This window comes from Simochromis diagramma, unplaced genomic scaffold (assembly GCF_900408965.1).
Source record: "Simochromis diagramma unplaced genomic scaffold, fSimDia1.1 OVJJ01000334.1, whole genome shotgun sequence".
Taxonomy (NCBI): Eukaryota; Metazoa; Chordata; class Actinopteri; order Cichliformes; family Cichlidae; genus Simochromis; species Simochromis diagramma.
In genome coordinates, this window is record NW_024386764.1 from 4,973,156 (window position 1) to 4,980,046 (window position 6,891).

Here is a 6,891-nt window from a genome sequence, read left to right on the forward strand (position 1 = left end):
AATTTTGGCCCACTGTGTTTTTGAGTTTGACACCCCTGCTTTAAGACCTAGCATAGAACCAAGTCCGCCAGAGCTTATATTATATTTTTACCTGCTGTGGAGCCATTTTTGGGAGCATTTCAAGTTGCTATACATCAGACAAAACCATTACAGCCTAAATTTTAATATATGCATGGCTTAAGTGCATAGTAATTACTAAATTGCAAAAAAGTGAATAAACCTACAAAAAAATTGAACATCCTTTTGCCTTTTAACATATATTTCTAGTTAGAGAAATTAAGAGGCCGTAATCCCTCAAAACTGTAAATCCAAAAAAGTTGCACAAAATAGTTTCCCACCACAGGAAATTTATTTTGAGTGTCTTCATAGTTTTATTTTTGAAATACACCAATTTCTATACACTGCAGGAAAAACGAAAATAAATATTATAATGCAAATTTGCAAAAAAGCAGCATATGCATCAAAATAAACTTTTTCCAGCAGTGCAATATTAGTCCTAAGCATCCCAGAAACGACACAGAAAGTCATAAACTCAAACATAACTTTTAAAAACACCAGTATAAGCTCATGAGGCCTTGATGGTAAAAAAAAAAAAAAAAAAAAAAACTACATTTCTGCGAAAATGACGTCACTTCCGGTTTCGGGCAGGTCATGGTGGACATGCGATAGTTCGTGCTGATGGACGTAGGAAGTGTTATGAACAGCTGATTGGAGCGGCAAAGCGTGTTTCTGGAATATTATGTTTTTGTTGCTGCAAGTGCTTTTATGCAATTTTTGCAAAGCTATATGTGGAAGGAAACTGTGAGTTAGGACAAGCTGATGGCATAAGATGTAAGTACAACTCCTCCGGTTTCATATGCAAAAAATAATTATTGCGCTAGCTTACGTGGTTGCAGTGCTAACGGGATTTAAAAATAGTTACGCAAAACGGAGCGTGCCCGCTCTGACCGGTTTTAAAGGTTTAAATATTAGGCTTCCACTTATCAGCAAATGTAAATCTATCTAGCAGTCCAAGTTAACTGGACTGGACAATCTATAGGTTGTCAAAATTTATTATGAGGATAAGGAAAACCTTATATACATACATCAGCATAACTTTGTGTTGAACTTTGGGGGGTCAAGATCTCTGTCTAAATAAATAAATAAATCTGGGTAAATTCCCAGATGATTAAACATGCAACTGTTTTGCTGGTAATACCTGAAATTGACTAAAGAAAATCAACAGCCTATTTATGCAAGATAATTCATAATTTTATTGGGGGGGTGGGAGTTATATTGGTTGGGTCTGATTATTGGGGGGATCATAACCACCCCCCCCAACCCCCCTGGAAATTACGTCCCTGTATGCATAACTGGTGCTGTTGGAGCTGAAACTAGAAGACTGGCTGCTTTGTAATTACTGTGAAGTGAGTGTAGTGCAGGGACATCTTTAAAAAAAATTATGAGCTAACAATCAGTGATGGGAATAACGGCGTTACAAGTAACCGCATTACTAACGGGGTTACTTTTTTCAGTAACGAGTAATCTAACTAATTACTATTTCTATCGTTGCAACGCCGTTACCATTACTAACAAGAAAATGCGGTGCGGTCGCATTACTATTTTACTATTTTGAAGCTGTCTTCAGCTTACCGCATCCTATATCAGTGGCAGGGAAGTAGCTGTAAGTAATCTGGGCGCTACAGCTTTAAGCAGCTGCGCGCACTCTCGCGGGCGGCAATCACTTTCTGGCAGACGATCGCTTTTCGGCACAACACCTGTAGCTAGGAGGCAAAACAATTGCATGAGTGCTACTGTTTAACTGAGGAAGATCAAAGTAGTTGTGGTAAGCCAATCACATGACCACTTCAAGGTGACAAAGCAACAAGGTGATATATACAAGTTTTTAAATTGTGTTGATAGGCCACGTAAAACCAGAGTCATGATAAATAATATATATACGCATGTTTTTTCCTGAATAGTTTTGTCACGTTTACTGTCTAAGGACAGCGCTAGCAAGCGCTCTCTGATTATGGCCAAAAAAAAAAAAAAAACCGCCCCAAAAACCTGCCCTTTCGTGTTGGTGGAAAAATGCACCATGTCAACTAATCAAAGATGATAAGGCATCATGACATTTGGTTGTTTAGATAGAGGGGGAAGTTTTAGGAGTGACGGCGAGACAGAAAGAGAGAGAGAGAAAGAAAGACAGGAGAAAAAGAGAGAGAGAGAGTTTTGAGATCTGACAGATTTGTGACGTTTAGCGTGTTTGGAGTGTGTAGTTAATGTGTTGTCTTGTGACTGCTGTCTCCAGGTAGAAAACAGGAGTGATACACCTGCTGTCAGGCCTGCAGGTATCAGGCTGTGATGTTCTTCTTTATAGTGGACAGAAATTTTTGGAGTGGCACAAATAATTTGTGTGGCATCTTATTGAATCTAGAAAACCTGATTGATATGTAAATAGTTTAAAATAGTTGTAAAAAAAAAAAAAAAAAAAAGAGGGGTAAAAGGTAAATGGCTGCAAATAGCTTTGTTGTTTGCAAAACTTGTGCATATGATTTTTAAAATTGACTATTTATATTTACATTTAAAGTTATGAAATATGTTTCATTAAACATGTTTGTGGTTGTTACAGTAAAAATATAACTTTTTCTACTCAGATTTTAAGTTTTTTGTCTGATTTGAGATCAATTGTGTTAATACAGTATGTCAAAATGAAAACATAACTGTAAATTCAGACGAGTGAGGTTGTGCTGAAAAGGACGATACCAAACAAGGCAAAATAAATAGTTTTTAAAGGTGAAATGTAGATGTAAAATCAAAAGTAGTTAAAAATAGCCAATTATACCCTGGACCCCAGAAGGTTAAAAACATTTTTTTTTAAAGTGACACAATAGTTACTTTTCAAGTAATTAATTACTTTTAGAATCTTGTAACTCAGTTACTAATTCAGTTACTTTTTTAAAGTAGTAACTAGTAACTATAATTAATTACTTTTTCAAAGTAATTAAGCCCAACACTGCTGACAATAAATAAATAAATAAATAAATAAAATCCTATAAATTCACACATTTCTCTGTTCCAAACTATAGGACCAACCAAGCCTGTGTCATTATTTGGTCAATAGCAGCTTGAAGCACCCCATTCCCAAAGTCAGGTCAGGAGTACTGTGGCTAACTTCTTTCTGAAAATCCCATGGGCCACACCAGATCTTAAATTATCACTCTAAACAAAATCTATCAGAAAGTTATGCATTTACTTGAAAATGTTATTAAAACCCATAAACAACACAGGCTGTTGGCTGTTGCCATTGCTACCCGGTTATATGCAAAGAGGTAAGACAAATGTGTGACCTACCTGCTATATCACAAACGAGCCACCTTATATGTTTCAATTAACTTTTCATATAAATAAATACATTAATTTCTAAATATTTACCAGTAGTACATACTTGTGAGTAATTTCAAACTGGATTTCTGATGTACCCACAGTACCTTTGCAACCCACACTTTGGGCATCGCGACCAATTGTAGAATCATGACTGAGGAGAACACTAATGGACCTATGCAGTTCAGACCTTGGGAAGTAGGCTACTTATTAGCTCATGAGGCTCTCTCCAAAGCACTTGAAACTTGTAAATTTTTTATAAATGTACTGTGTGTTTATAGATATTATCCATGCCAGTTTGTGATGTGGATTAAGAAAGGTTGTTTATGCTTGAAGCAAGCTGTCACAGTTGGCTGCCCGATTTTGTCGAGCATCTCCTCTGGAACTGACCCAGAATAGGCACAAACATCTCACACAGTATAAGACTCTTCTAATAAAATAATAAGTTCAAGGTACTTAGAGAATGTGCACATTTCCCACTGTAAATGTAGTCCACAACATGTTTCACTTCTTAATCTTTTGAGTTTGCTATATGACGGGTTGCTGTGGACCCCAGGTTTGTGAATGCAATAACTCAAGAATGAGGTAAATGAGGTAACACAGAATTTTCAAATCAATACCATGGTTGTATCTACTGAAAATCTCTGTAAGGCTTAAATCTCAGGGACCTTGACTTCAATTTCAGAGCTCAACTTTTCTAAAGAAAAGAGGATTTTCACATTTATATCGCAGGCATGTCTACTAGGACAGCGGTCTCCAACCTTTTTTGCGCCACGGACCGGTTTTTGCCCGACAATATTTTCATGGACCGGCCTTTAAGGTGTCGCGGATAAATACAACAAAATAAAACTAGTACCGGTACCGAAAAAAAGAAAATTTATTCATAACACACGTGAAAAGACCAAGGAAAACCGAGTAAACAATAAAAACGATAACAAAATAACGCTGAAAACCGATAAAAACCCTGAAAACTATACATTTCACACCTGAGCCTCAACTCTCGCGGCCCGGCACCAAACGACTCACGGACCGGTACCGGTCTGAGGCCCGTGGGTTGGGGACCGCTGTACTAGGAGGCTAAAGGGTAGCACTATATTTAAAAAAAAAAAATACTAACAATTAGCTGATGCTTAAAGCTGGTTCATTTAATTAACATCCAATTTGTATCAAATTAGGTCCGATTGAAGGACTGATATGATGGTAAGTTGTCCGCTGCTCCGCTTTGAATATTGGTAAGAACTTGACACAGAGATTACTTAATGGATTTTAAGCAAAATTGTGCCTAAGTTTAAGAACATATTCATCAGTTGTTTTTATTTTTTTAGGCCTTTTTTTTTCTTTTAAATTTTCACAAGAATTGGTAGTTCCCCTAGAGTTTTGGCCACCCTAACAATCAGGTGATTCCCTATGAGCAAGCAATTAGCGACAGTGGGAAGGAAAAACTCCCTTCTAAAAGGAAGAAACCTCGACAGAACCAGGCTCAGAAAGAGACAGCCATCTGCCATGACTGGTTGGGGTGGGGGGAGTGAAAATTTCAAAGAAAAAGAGAAAAGCCAAAGTGATAATTATTGGAGCCGCTTAATTAATTCTTGCAGTGTAATTTGCTGTTAATGGCCTTTTCCAATCCCTGTATATGTTCTTTTGTTACTTTTGTCCAGGGTTGAAGCAATGCTGGAGATTGATTCAGTGTGATCTTTCTCTTTTCCAACTTGAAGGCTGCTGAGAGACCATGCCAGTGCAGGCCTGGGTTGAAAAAGGGATGGTGGAGAACCTCCGAGGGTGTTATCCGCTGGTTTGGATCCAGGGCCAACATCTGTTTGATTAGGCTGACAAATAAATGTTGGCTATTTTCAGGTTCTTCGCTATCTTCCAGTACTAGTTCTTCAAGGTCATCAAGACACTAGTTTTATGTATCGAATATCCTTGGATTGATAATCTGTCTCATCTTGAAATTGCCTTTCAGTCTTAAATGTCCAGCACTGTCCATTATCATTGTCTTTTATGAAATAGTAATTGGTGTAGAAGCCAGAGTCTAAAACATGAACAAGTTTGACTTTGATGGGACACTCATCGCGGTCCACAACCATTATGTTTCCAAGTTTGAGGTCAGCATGCACTATTCCCAAAGAACCCAGGTGGGACAGAGTATTTGTGAGCTGATGTAACACTGGCCTCAATTCACTTATTGCGAGACCCTGGTTATTCCAGTCCCGCCTGTACTCCCGCAGGCTTTGATCGAGGAGTTCAAAATCTAAGCAGATCCGCTGGTGGTCGAGGAAAAAGCCGTTCCATTCCACAATATTGCATCTATCTACATCCAAGCCTTGCAGCTGCTCCAGGATGAAAGTTTCCATTTTTGCCTGTTGCAGAATTTCATGGTTGCTCTTGTTGACTTTAACCTCCTAGGACCTGGCATCCACATATGTGGACATCACATTTTGGGTTATTTAGACTAAAATACTCAATTTTGCTCTGCAAGGGCCTGATATCCACTTATGAGGACATTATACCGCTACTCTTCTATCAAAATTTTAAACCTCATATGTGGCTCTCATTTTTCTTAGAAACAAAAATCAGGTAAAAAAAAAATCTTGTAATTCTTTGTTTTTACATTCATCAGGTCCCAATATGCCCAAATATCAAAAAGAAATTAAAAATACATGCCATGGAAGAGTTCGGGTCTTAGGAGGTTAATAGCAACAAGTTTGTTGGGTTGTGTATTGCGACATTTGGTTACAATACCAAAGCTCCCTTCTCCGAGGAAACCCTCTACCTCATAGTAATCTCCCAAAATGGTCCCTTTAGATATTTCAAGGTCATCTGAGTTTAAGGACGAGTTGGCTGACATGGTGAAATGTGTTTGTTTGCTCGGTGAATTGGTGAGAAACGTTTCAAAATTTTTTGGTTTATGTTGCAAAACTCTCGCAAAACTTTTCAAAAGGGTTTTGGTTGCTGTCAGGTCATCGTCAGTTAAGCAGGAAAGTTTAACAGTTTAAAGCTCCTATTTAAGTGTTTAGTGGCATCAAAGATCAAAGCAAGGTTGTGATGATGTTGTGACCTTAAACACGGGAAATAGTGAGGAGAGGTGAAAGAATGGCACGGACAGACAGCTCTCACTCTCACGCGTCTGTATTGAGTGAAGGAGGAGGCGCGCATGTGCTGCTGGCTGCAAAACAACAAATAAAACAATAATAAAAGCATGACATGAAATATAAGGAACAGAGATGTGCAACTCAAAAACTAATCAAATTTATGATCCACCACAATGACACAAAGAATCAAAGGCATTCCAATGTGTGTGGATGTGCACTTGTGTAATATTGTTCACACTAAATTTGACCCTAATGAGTTTAATATGAGTGAATTAAAGAAAATGTTAGTTTTGGAGAATTTCGAAATTCTCCAAAACTGAGTCATAAAACTTTTTGTGCATTTGTTTATTTTTTCCTTACACACCCTGTCAAGCTTTTCTCTGTATAGTCATGTCATAGGTTTGGGAGCAAACAAGAAATTGATTAAAATGTTCTC